The sequence below is a fragment of the Electrophorus electricus genome, chromosome 16 (genome assembly GCF_041902795.1).
Source record: "Electrophorus electricus isolate QZ-2024a chromosome 16, ASM4190279v1, whole genome shotgun sequence".
NCBI lineage: Eukaryota > Metazoa > Chordata > Actinopteri > Gymnotiformes > Gymnotidae > Electrophorus > Electrophorus electricus.
Genome location: NC_137512.1, coordinates 13,018,811 through 13,032,577, shown reverse-complemented (window position 1 = coordinate 13,032,577; position 13,767 = coordinate 13,018,811). Strand labels below are relative to the sequence as shown.

General features: G+C 38.9%; 1 protein-coding gene across 1 annotated transcript in view; it reads right to left on the bottom strand.

Annotated features, from left to right (window-relative positions):
• The window catches only part of nexmifb (neurite extension and migration factor b), a 40,291-nt gene extending 30,805 nt beyond the window's left edge, over positions 1–9,486 (bottom strand). The window contains exon 1 of the mRNA XM_027031569.3: positions 8,662–9,486. The gene's annotated coding sequence lies outside the window, so the exon portion shown is untranslated. The remainder of the gene's footprint in view (positions 1–8,661) is intronic.
• Between the last annotated feature and the right edge of the window lie 4,281 nt (positions 9,487–13,767).

Sequence of the window (13,767 nt, the reverse complement as noted above, 5' to 3'; positions counted from 1 at the left end):
TTAGCACATTTGCTGAAAATACATCCAGGATAGATACTTTTATAGGGACTTGGGTTAAGTCAAAATGAAAGCTGACCATGAGTGCCGTTGCAAGCCAGAAGGCTGTTCACTGATGATCCAGCCGCCATACAATTCTCATGACAACCTTAATGAGCATCCTCACATTCTGCACGATACCACTAATTTGAGAAATTTTCAGCACAAAGACATAATTAGACAAACTAATTAGACGCAGACTTCGCTGCACAGTGATCCTCCGCAGTTCAAGTTACCCGCCTACCTGCCGCGGGCTAAAATAAGAAGGAGCCATCAAGAACATGTATACTAATTCTCCTTGGCAAGTGCACCGCATATACCTGGAGGTACATGGGCACTGTCACTGCATTTTATTGATAGAGAAACTAGAAGACTGCCCCTCCCCCAACCACTAGTGTCATAGGGTCACAGGGCACACAAGATCCTACTGACCTCCCTACTAAAACAGTTCCTATTCATGCATTTACAAAGAGTTATAGAGCGAGACATCTGAGCATTACACATTTATTTGTGTGCCCACACGCAGGTCCACAAAAGTGAAATGTGAAAATAGTCATCTCTGAGGAAGGAATTAAATAAGAATCAATAGCTTACTGAAGGCAAGCATGGACATTTAAGTCTCCTGAGGATTCATTATTCATTGCAAATTGCCCCTAGAAAAGACTAAAAAATGCCATGGAATCAGAAGCCCTGAGCTGGAGAGCAGCAGCTGAGAGGCCAGGGACAATGGGAGGTGCATGGGAGGAGGAAATGTAATTGATTTAAAAAGTGATGGGGAAAGCCATGGTCTCCAGGGGAATCTGGAGCACATCACCACGGAAATGGTGGGGGAACAATGCTCTATGAAAATTATAATTAAGACTTAGTCAATATTAAGTACACTCCTAAACCAGACATTTTATTGTGGAAAATTGAAAGAACGGGAAGCTACAGGGCAGGGAATGACTAAATTAAACGAAATTTGTAGTCTTAAACATTTTAGTTTTGAACTTCAAATCAAGCCCCCAAAACTATTCACAGCTTAAAAACTAATGCTAATATAAACCTTTATTTGCAAATGCTTACTCTAATTTCTTACATTAGCCTCTATAGGAGCAAATATAGGTAAAATGTTTAATTACAAAACAGTATATGACTTGATGAGTATAAAAGTAGGTATCTGGTATAAAAGGTCTCGCTAATATCATAAGAACATTTTAATATTAAAAGTGCAATACAAGCGAGGAGCTTGCTAGTTTGTTATATCACACCTGTGATTTTTCCGATCATAAGAGGGCCAGTCTTTGAGAGATAGATAAAGGACTTTTATTCTGAACCTTCTTTCACAGGGAGTCATACTGCAGACCCAGCTCAGTGTCACTACTACATAGGAAACTATCTTTTAAAGAGGTTATTTGTGTTGATGTCAAATATCAAGGTAACAGTGAAAAAATGTATCTTTCTGTGTCCACCATACACTGCAGGGCATGAGCAATGCAGCATGTGTAGCCAGGGTAATTATTTCACTGTGTACCATTATTCACATGGTTGAACTATAAAACCAGTCTATGTTTCCAATCATAAAAGCCTATTCTTCAGTTTTCTCACAGAGGACAGAGCCTACCATAAATCTATACTGCACTAAGCATGTATTTTAAAAAAATAAATAAAACGTGTCGCTTTAGTAAACCATTACAACAGAGCTTCACATGCAGTTGGAGTGGGCGACAAGAATTTCTCCATTTATCATATCCTGCATCAGTCACTGCTTCCAAAACAATTTACACACCCAAAAGAGGCAGCCACATCGCCAATCGTCTGTGCCTGCCAGGTTTCAGGATGAAACCCAGAATCCTGCCAAGGGAGGTTATCAGGCCACTGCAATAAATGGACCACGTTCATTAACAGAGCCAGGAGCCAAGGGGACCTTTCTGAATCCCCCGAGCTGTATATGTCTTCCCCCGCTTTCATGTGCTAAAGATTAAAGCTAAAGGCCACCTCCCTGTGCTCGCACACCCATGTTACATCTTGCTGGTCTCGCATCGCTTTCCTCTGTGCTTAACCGTTGCTCCTGCACTGGCTTTTCTCGTTGCTTTACTCGGGGAGCACAGAATCATGTGCTTTTCAATTCCACAGAGGAGGGATGTTAAAGAGGTGAGACCTGAGAATGTTGAGCTTAATGCTTCTGACAAACAAGGGCATGTTTTCTAGTGGATCATTTATTTGGCAGTGGAAAGGAGGAGGGTGTTTTTTTCCACCAAGGCTTCTCCCATATGTCCCATTCCAGAGCTAACACCTGGGGCTGCATTTACAGCATTCAGCTGACACTTTTGTCCAAAGCAACTTTTTGAGGGTTAATGGTCTTGCTCAGGGACCCAACATTGGCAACAGTGACGGTCATCTCTCAAAAGGGAGGACATATATCAAAACATGAGAGGAACATGAAATACTCCTGATCAACATTATATGTTTGCTTCTAGGCAGTTAGTATTAGGAACTGAAGTGGTGATTATCAAATGGTTTAGACTATTTCATTACTTTTTCAAAAACATAACAATTTAGTGACACGGTTCACAATTAGATTGTAGTCCTAGTACAACCTAGCCCAGAAGAATAAATGGATTGTGACATGTCAAGTGGTGTACTTTCTCTAATTACAAATAAATCTGGGATGTATTTGGAATTCAATTTTCCTTATCTTAAATCAAAGAGTATGGATTCCACTGTGAGTAAAGAAAATGGGCCAGACAAGAAAATTAATTGGCCAAGCCAAAGGTGATGTAAGAGTTTAAATGGATTAACAAATGAAAGCGCGTAGATTTTCGCATTTCTTTCGCTCCAGGACCCAGAGCTGTGTTGGAATTGCCTTATGTTTCATTTCCCCCTGAGTAAAGAGAAGATGAGCCAGGGAGGGAGAGAGGAAGGGAGGGAGGGGGGAAAAAAAACGACATAATCAGACAGTTCAGGCCTTGACAGTAAAACCTTGACAGGTCCCAATGTGGCGATGCATGCTGATTTTGTCCATGCCTTGCCAGGCAGCCCAAGGTTTCTGGCCAAGACAGCGTGTCGGCAAACAGGTGAAAGCTTTCTGAGCTTATTCGCGTTAATCGTGTGAAGTCGCTCTCCATTTAAACACTCCAGCGAGAGAATCTAGGGTGCTGAGAAGGCTCTGCTTACAAGAATCAGGACTCAACATCTGCCAAATAAACAAATTTGTTTGGCTTGTTTATGCCCCCCCCCCCCCCCCATGTTTGCGTCAGTGGTATATATCACCTAAATCTAAACACTAACAATTTCCTTCAGGAGAAGATTCTGGCTGGAAAATTCTTATATGGTTAACAAGGAACTAAGGCAATTAGCCTGAGTACTTATGTATTAACAAACCCATACCACCTTTCATTCAGGCTTCACACTACATTTTGTATGAATGTATAATCCTTTAGAAGAAAAAAATGAGTCAAGTTTCTATTTCTAAATGTAGGGCATGATATTTTATGCCTCGAATCTGGCAAAAATTCTTTAAAGTGATGTTCTTGAGAGCATAGCTTTAGAAAAATAAATTGACAGCACTGTAGTGCAGGGGAACAGCACTGAGTCAAGACACTTGAATAAATCATAATTTTTTAGAATATACCTTTTAAAAATATATATTCTACATGCCTTGGTATAAGACAGCATACCCACAGTGTATCTGTGACTCAAGTCCGTCCACAGTTGAAAAAACATATGATGCAATAGAGCTCATAGAACTGAACAACACAACACATACAACTGAGATCTCAGCGAAACATTCAATCAGACCAAGTCAGGACTTAACAGGTTTATTTTGTTAAACTGCAATAAAAATCAGTATACTGCTACACAATGTCATTTAGCAAGTTCTCAATAAATGCTAATTAATAGACAATTTCTAAACAGGCTCACTAATTTGCAACCTGAAAACATGATTGTTTTAAGTTAATAATTATAATTGCTAACCGTAGCTGAAGAAAATCGTGACGGATTCATTTACTAGGACTTGGAGCCCAGACTGCAAAATCCTATGCTTCTAGTAGTTTCTACATATAGCTATTATCATATGTTAACATGGACTACAGCTTTAGATATTTCCCTATTATTGTGGCCTGTGCATGACTGAAATGTACACATCATTCAGTGTGGCATTATTTTTATAATAATTCAAGATCAGTTTACATACTCAAATCCATTCTAAAAGAAGAGTAACACTAGTCTCAGATCAGGAACTTTAACCAAAACTATTAGTTATTTATATTTGTACAATACTGAAATGACTCTCATATTAAATGCAAAAAAAATATGTGCCTGTAGTGCAGGAGCCTGATCATGTTAATTAATGTGGTTAATGATATTTCTTGCATTTATAGACATAATTAATACAAAAATTAATTAAGAATTGAAGTTGCAGTAATGTCTAATTGAGGAAGATGTTACAACATGGGGAATAATATTATTCTACTATTCTCTACAAAGCAAATATGTTTCTACATGAAGATATTTTTAAGTAAAGGTTTTGGGATCTACAGAGCATATTGTGTGAATCTCAATATTTTGTTACTTTCTGTGCCTTTTACAAATAATTCCATTAAATATATTGCCAGTATGTCATGTTAATACAGCTTCAAACTTCGAGTCCTCTTGAATTGTGCCTATTCTGAAAGGACAAAACCACCTTTCGAGAGAAATGAGAAGGGGAGGAAACATCCTTACAACATTCCTTTTTCTTTCCCCCCCCCCCCCCCCCCCCTGCACTGTCCCTCCTGTTCAAGAAATGCTCTCTTTGGCCTCCTCCTCAGCTCCCCTGTGCCGGTGCCTGAAACAAGAGACTGCAGCATGAAGGGCCGAGACGCACAAAGGACCTCCTGTCATTCCCTGGCCTCGCTTCTCACAGGGGACCTTCCCACTGCTGATCCTGGGGGAGCAAACCCCCCTACCCAAGTCACACTCTCCCACTTCTTACAATGTTGCGTGAGGGGGCCGTGCATTGGCCCAGGAACCCTTAGCCCCCAAAGCAAAGCCCACTAACGAAGGCTGCTTGTTAATTTTAATCTTCTTCTGGAGGGTGGGTTGCAGGGGGGAAGCAGAGAATTACAAACTGTCCCCAAACCTACAAAACACAACACATTCCATCTAAAAAGATAGAAGCCTGTAATATGGTCTACCTTGGGTAAAATCAAAGACAAATATGACATTACAGCAGGGAGAAAAAAAATGGCTTTTCACATATAGTCCTCCCTGTGTTGTTGACTCTCCTTGCCTCTGTCGTATATAAGAAATTATCCATTCCACTGCATCTGCATGTACCCTTATCTGAGTCATTTTACTGTTGACTACTCTAGAGTGTCACATGATGAGAACATGATTTAATCAAGGAGCTCTTGACCACAGTCACTAAAGTAGAGCAATTTAAATGCAGTGTAACAACCCTGCATCATTCAAATAGAAAAAAATACTAGATATACGCCACAGGCGTCAGAGGGAGGCATTCTATGTGAACAGCACTGCTTACTCAGTTGTAGACTACTTCACAAAGTTGCTTCAGTCGTATTTAAACAGGCTTGCGGACACTGTTGCGGCATTGCATGAACAGGCACACTGGGATATTCCCAGGCGGTTTAATAAAAGAGTCTGAATGTGAAGGAAATCGCAATATTTGTGCCTAAGTGCGAGACAAATACAGTTTCTGTTATCAGTGCCTGCTTGTCTGTGTGGCGAGTGCAGAGAAGCACCAGGCCATGTCCGTAAGGCTCGCTTACACCGCACGAGCATCAGTAGCGAATCCAACACTGGAGAATGACTGACATGGAATCCCGGCACCAGAAAAAGACCCTCTGTAGAATTTCAGTTACGTAAAACGCTAACCAGTTTCATCGAAACCTCCGGTTCACAACACGGTATTAAACAAAAATACGTCAGTACGAATAAAAAATGTAAAAATAGCTACTTATCTCAGCATGTTAGACACAGCAGTAGGGGAGTCTAGGATACATGCATGTGGTTCAGGGCTCAGCCCCGGCTCCGTCCCTCGGGAGCAGCCTGAGCTACATCCCACCTCCCCACCCCCCGGCCATGAAAAGCAATCATGGAGCTGAGCAATCTCCCCTGGACCTTACCTCCGTTTAATTACAGAGCGCTGCAGCGGACGCCGCCGGAGGCCCCGCAGAGCTGTTGTTGTAGCACGGGTCTAAGAAGCATGGCGCAGTGGCGCTCTCGTTTGTAACAACTGTAGACCCGAGCGGGCTGCCGCCAAGAGAGCCGTCGCCACTGTATTTGCTGACAACCGTCGCCCGAATCGAAAAGTTTTAGTGTCGTTTATGTCTGGCTTTTCCTGACATGGCATGGGAAGTCTACAATACAGAAAGGCTAATATGAAAGGACAAAATGTCGTTTAGGAGGAGGTCTAGGCATTGTAGGCCTACACTACACAATAGAATAGGTCCTATATCTGGATGCTTTACATGCTTTAAGGTCTAAGAGCTTTCTTCTGAACTTTTTTCATTAGAACAAATTGGCTAAATCCAGAGAGGGGCGGGGGGTGGTTGCATTTCTGTTATAAACCTGCATAACAGAACGTTAAGTGTCTAATTAAATTAACAAGACAAACCTATTTTTGAATGTTGCTATGATACAAACATACTGTTGGCCTGTAAATCAGTGCATTGGTGTGAATCACCGTATTGTTATGACTTAGAGCAAGCGAGTCATCAAGTGTGGGGTGGAGGTAGTAATAACGATGATAAACTTATGCTGCTTTACTCTGACTAACAATGGGCTTTTTGTCTTTCACTAAAGCAATGACATTAGTAGTGAATGCACTATGACAGCGATGAATGTGAAGACAAGCAGCAAGTTAGTGAAGAAGGTGAGCTGTTTTGGTCCCAAATGGAAAAACAAAATGTAAAATTTAAATAAAGACAACCAGAATGAAACATTGCAAAAGGCACAGCATGTCTTCAAACAGCGCCTAACTGTTGCAGCAGGCCTATAAGCTAGACTTAGAAAATGGATCAAGACAAAACAACATTGTTAAACCCAACCCCAACCCCCAACAACCACAACACACCATACTTAGATATACAATATGTTAAATTAATATTAGCTGTCAATCTAATTTCAATCCAAAAATAATCAATTCTGAAGATAGTTGATACCCACACAACCACACCTCATGCCCCCCCCCCGCCAAAAAAAAAACAACCAAAAAATAATTTGCATAATTGGTTGATAACTGTCAAAAGTCCTGTTTTCAATATATCAGTCCAATTCAATGTTGTGAACACCAAATGAAGCTTGTTACTATTGTGTAGCTGAGCTATTGTAGTATACTGCTGCTTAATTTACATGCATGTGTATCTCTCTCTCTATTATTTCATGCATCTCTGCCTAGTTCCTGGTTCAACCACCATTTGACTTTGCCATCTGGTTCCCTCTAAATAAATTCATATTTATAGCCATCGTTTAAGCGGCCATTGTTGTGATGACCACAGAGAAAACAAACAAGCACACATGACTAAACACTGAAAAAAAAGAGAGACTGCCCCATTGATGGACTTGTGAGTCAGTCAGTGAGCAAAACAGATTGGGAGTGATATAATACTTGAGGCTGGGAATGTGTGATAACTGAGAATGGAATTCATCTGATCCAGGCCATCCTCCAACATGCGTCATTTAGCCTTAAGGCCAAAAACGCTTCAGCACCAGAGATGAATATCAACATCATTGTCAGGACATCATCTCAATTTGCCTCTATTTTCTTATCTTTTGAAGCTACTTCAGCCTAAGGCCTTCTGTATGGTTACTTCACATGCTAGAAGGGTGAACCATACTTTATTCTTTATGGAGGACAGGAATAGAGGGAGGAATTTGGTTCTTGATCACTCTGAGTAGTAGAACAACTCTGAAATAGCTACAGTTTCATATGCGTTAACCAGCTAAATCTGAATGCATTTAGGTGGATTACAAGGAAAGATATGCCTTCCCACTATATATATATATATATATATATATATATATATATATATATATATATATATATATATATATATATATATATATATATATATAAATAAATAAAGTACATTATTTACTTTATTTGAGGCTCTTTACCACGACTACTGTTAGAGGCTTTATGATTATTTGCTGGCTTTATGATTATTTCTGTGCATCTCATGTAAGGGGCTGTCACAATATGAAAGCTCCGCGGGCTACAGATTGTGTCCTGAAAAAAGGCTCCGGGACTCTTCTTGCTGAGAACATTCAATCTTCTTAAGTATTCTAGTACATTCACGCACATCGTACTGCTTTGTAAGTCACTGCTTTCTCTAGTAACCGTAGAAGGGAACAATTTGGGAATTATAAAACTCTTTGTGCATATTATGTTGTTTCGTTAAGGCAAAAGTAGCCTGTTCCGTGCGAATAGCATACGTAAACTGTCTACTCCGATGGAAACTGCAGCTGACAGCCAAAATGATCAGAATAGCAATGTAGCTTGATATCTCGTCTTTTTATCGATGCGCAATGTAAATCACATGCATATTTATTTACAGGAACGTAACTGTGATGTAAATGCGAAAAGCTGATATGTTTTCCAACAGTAGCTCGTGAATGGCAGGAGGACGTTTCACTTACATCTTGTAGATGCATCGAGATACTGGTTTTCTTCTTGACGCCGGAGAGCCACCTTCCGCTGCCAGATAAAAGCTAGGATGTTTGGACAATTTTCCCCTCAATGTAGGCACTTCTCCATGTTTTCCCGAGCCTGGGCCTCCGGTATTAGCAGGTGGATTCGCCACCCAATGATGGAGACAACCCGATTCTCTTCCCCCTACCACTCCATTTTAAATTACAGCAGAATTGGTACTCCAGGAACCACGTTAGTGCGTAAACCATGTTTTAATTTCCCGTTACCACGCATGTCGTTCGTTTTCAAACTCCCGTATCATTCATCCCCTCTCATTAACCAGGTGCTTGATGCTGCCATCGTTGAGGCGTCTCTTTTTTTCTTTTGTCGTCCTTTTTTCTTTCTGTTTTCTTTTCTTTTTTCTTTTTTTATTTTCTTTTTTTTTGTTGTTGTTGTTGTTGTTTTTTGCAGCTGGACCTCTCCCCCTACTCGTTGGGCGCAGTCTCGCAGGCGCGCTCGTTAACTTGCTGCTCCCCTTCCCCGTCTTTTTCTATCTGACCTATGAAAGTGCGCGTACTCTATCTGTCGACAGTGGGGCATGCGCTGCTTGACGGCAGAGGAAAATAAACGAGGCACCAATTACGTCTGACAGAAATACATCAGACATCCTACGGCGGTGCTTGTAAGTGGCCTCTGTTTGCTTACTGCGGCTAAAATCACACCCTATAAGCAAATAAATTTTGCATTGACAGATAACATGGAGACAGAGCAAATATTAGTTGTTCCACCACTCTATCATAAATTGCTAGGGGATGTAGCCTACCTAAGCATTTTCTCTTATGTTCAGGACTAGCACCGCATCTGATATACTCAAACAATTAGGAGTGATTGTGCACGATATATTAGATAGATGAGACAGGTGCTAAAAGTGAAAACATTCATTCAGTTGTCAAATAACAAAAAAAAAAAAAAAAAAAAAAAAAAACTTTGTCAGTTTTACTTTTCTCTGTTTCAGTAGTTTTAATTATTCATATAACAAAATGTTGGGGTGCTAAACTTTCCAGTATTCTTTCTGACAGCTTTAAAAACTGACAAGCAAATGGTTTCCTATACCAGGTCCTGATCATTCCAACCATTAATTCCCAAAACTAAATAAACAGTGCTTACTGATTTGTTGAGTAAATAATTGAATTAGTGAAACAATTAAATCTCAGTTTCTGCCTAGTTCTATTACCACCAGTAAAACCTTTGTTCTTAACAATCTTACATTTCAACACCCTCAGAGCAGACTGTGTGAAACCTAGGTGAATAATGGTGTGCATTCTTAGTGAATTTCTTTGCATGACTGTTACTCTAAGAGTCATTTAATGTTAAACACACTACATTTACTAATTCTGTTCAATGCAGAAAAAAAATCGAATCATGATTTTCTTTATAAATTGTAATAAATAACAAACAAATTGTATTAAAATAATATGCTAATTCTTGGCACAAATTGTTAAAATATAAATAGCTTTAATCTGTACATGCAAAGTATGGCTGGTTTCAAGGGACCATAAGTCATGACTTCTTTGAAACTCTATAGTTTAATTAACATGTTAAGTTTCATAACCTTGGCTGCATGCTCTAATTATTACCCAGGCTCTGGTGTATTCCCTGATGCTACAGTGTCTCTTTTCTGATAATTACCATGTTTTTTGTTTGCACTGATGTCCACAGCACAGCTGTCAGAAATATCATCACCTCCGAAATAGTTGAGAAGTTAATTAAATATGTCTTTACATAGCTCCACCCACCGTGCCCTTTTTGTCATGGTTTAGTAAACAATATATTACAAACATCTCTAGTGGTAACTTTAGATAATTAGTTTAGTTTTATATAGATTACATTGCATACATTTTCTTTCTCAACTACATGTTTAATTCTTCAAGGTTCCAGTCTGGGTTCTCTACTATTCACTGTTTAAATGCTTCCTGTCAGAATTTGCAGTGTTTGTGGCATGATTTTATCATTTTAAGTTGTGTTATTCTGCTCTCACATGTATTTCATTTGAGCTCACCTTATATCCCTTCCCTTTTGGCAGAGCTGTAATGTTACTTTTGGCAAACATTCCTTCTCTGACTCTTGTGATATCTCCAAAGTGAGAGCAAGGAAAAGTTATAGAAAAAGAAAAAAAGGTGGTCACTTTATTTGGTGGCACCTAACTGTGCAGTGTAAAGTCCCTTCATTAGTTATCTGATTTCTAACCTATTTAGGGGTTCCTACCAAAGATCTATAATATTTTAAGGGATCAACAAGTAGGACATCAACAGTTATGGTTTCATATAAATAGTTGCTGGAAAATGTATTGCTGGTAATTAAATGAGTAATTAATATTATGAAAATATAATTATTAATTTATTTATGTACTATGCAGTACTTAAGTACTACTATGTCATTATTATTACATATTTATTTCTGTCTTAATTAAATCTCTGTGCATTAAACCACCCTTTGTATCAATTTATCATAAAAGTATGTGCTACTTTTATGACAATTTGATATAAAGTGTGGTTTAATGCACGGAGATTTAATTAAACTCAATACAGGATATAATTAGTTGGAGGTTAGCATGGTGAAAAGACAAGTTAATGTGAACCAGTAGTATACTTAATATGCTTTCTGCACACAGATAAATCAATGAATTGAGATAATGCTAAAAAGTTTTAGACAGGCAAAATGTTATTTAGACAAATGCAATAGTAGCATTGTACTGTCCACAGTAAACCCAAATAAATCTGATACAACATTTTGTTTGCATGCCAGTTGCACCACATTTATTGTTGGCTTCAATTCATATTTTCTTCTTCTCAGTAACTTGAAAAGAGCTTTATCTAAATGTGAATATTCATATGTATTTTGACCAAAAGCTCTTATACTGTACACATGGATTACATACATAAATTTACTTTCCCACACTAAGCAGAGGAAATAACTATATCTTCTTAAGGGGTTGATTGTGTATATGAATGCATACGCATGCACGCACACACCCATAAAGACATGAACAATGCCTGCAGCCCTCTCTTATTTTAACATGAGTATAAGCGGCTTGTGTTTGTGATGCTATCTTTTGTCTGCACTTACGGTGATTAATTTTAGAATTATGACACTGGCATTTGCTGTGAATAGTCCATCCAAAACTGAGTTCTCAAACTTTACCTGTCTGGTTAATGGATATTTTGATGACATTTCATTGTAACCAGGGGAGAATCCCTAGTTAGATTTCTTAAACACCTCAAAGGTCTGGTTTGCTTCAGTGGTATTTCTTCCATGGCCTTCACTCAGCCCACTGTTTATACATATACATGCACGTGCATGCAAACACCGACCCCCCCCCCACACACACACACACACACACACACACACACACACACACACACACACACAAATGGCTCTATTAGAGTCTTTTGTGTGATTTCCTGCCTACAATGAAGCAAACACTGAAAGACAGTCCCTATTATGTTCTAAACTCCTGAAGCAAAGCAGCTACACATCATGGCAAACGTAGAAATCTGGGCTGGTACAGTTAATTTACCCTTCCATCACAAACCAGCTGAACTGGCAAAATGTTGCCACACATAAATGACTTTATCTCCAGGCAGACCCCACTGGCAGACAGTCCAATAATAATTACAGAAAGGATCCCCATTTTTCAGATTGTACATAGCACGTGGTGAAAACAAGCCTCAAGGAAACTACAATCATCTGACATGAGAGCCACAATCATTTAAGAGAATGGCAATCAGATGACTGGTGGGGTTAAGATCACCTCATTGCTAGAAGAAATGCTTTCTGATTCACTGAAGGAATGAATGAAGCGCCCATATAAAGGTTCCACATTTAATGAGATTCTCCAAAACACTTTTCAGTCAAACCTTTAGGCAGTATAGGTCAGTTGACTGTGGGGTGTCTCCTTCCAGGCATATGCTATAGAAGGCCTGAGAAGCAAAGTTAAGATGTGAAACAAAACATAACTGAAAAGACAAGATGGTACACATACTATAGAGCCGGATGATTTGACTGAGGAATTTTGACTGTTAGGCTATAGAACATGATATCTCTCCTATGTGCACCACCAAATACATGAAGAAGATTTGCCAATGAAAGGTGTACATCCTAAATGTAAAATAAAACCCAAGACCAGTTTAATCTCCAAATAATAGACAATGCTGAACATAATCAGTACATTTATACATCAGTACATATGGGTAGATTATTATATATCTGAACTAAGCAAATTGCCCAATCCAGTTAATTTACATTATTAATCTGAATGTGTAAATTACATTATTTTGAGTTACACTAGGTTAAATCTGAATTAAATTCCAGCATCTGCTACAGATCCTGCAAACATTAAAATCCAAGCATTTCTAAGTTAAATAGAAAATCCTCATTATGACCTGTCAGAATTGTGCCATATTGTCTTTGGCAACAGCTTTGAGTTTAAACATAAATAATAGAACTAGCATTAGCCATATTTTGGGCTTGGGACTTTAATGTAGTACTACAGAAAGCTGATATACCGAAGTTAAGTATTTTCAGTAAACAACCAGATGAATGTAACTTTTTCAATATATGTAACATCTACACTATCTGCAAGTTAGGATGAGTGCTGCAGTGTGATAACAATAGTATTATAATAAAATGTGTGAATTTGAAATGGAGCAGACTGTGAACAGTGTACCTCCAAAGGTGCACCCAGACCTTTTGGTGTGCCGCAGTGTCTGAGCCCAGCTTGTCAATATTAAGGTTCCCTTCCAGTTTCTCATGGTGGTGTTCTGTTAAAAGGTTCTGCTGCAGTAAAATTATGTGCGTAGTAAATTTAAAGAAAACAAAAACTGCACTGAATTTCTATGCTGGATTTCTTCACCTTTTGCAAACTGTGTTCAGAGGGACAGGACGAATAGAGAAGAGACATGAGAGGGAGAGAGAGCTATTACTCCCCTAGTGGACCCAACATGCACAATACTTATTGAAGGCCTATGAACCCTTTAACATGAATACCTTTTGTTATAGTAATTAACCCCCACCTGTGCTCAGCTGTAGCAATTCTGATTCTGATTAGAATACAT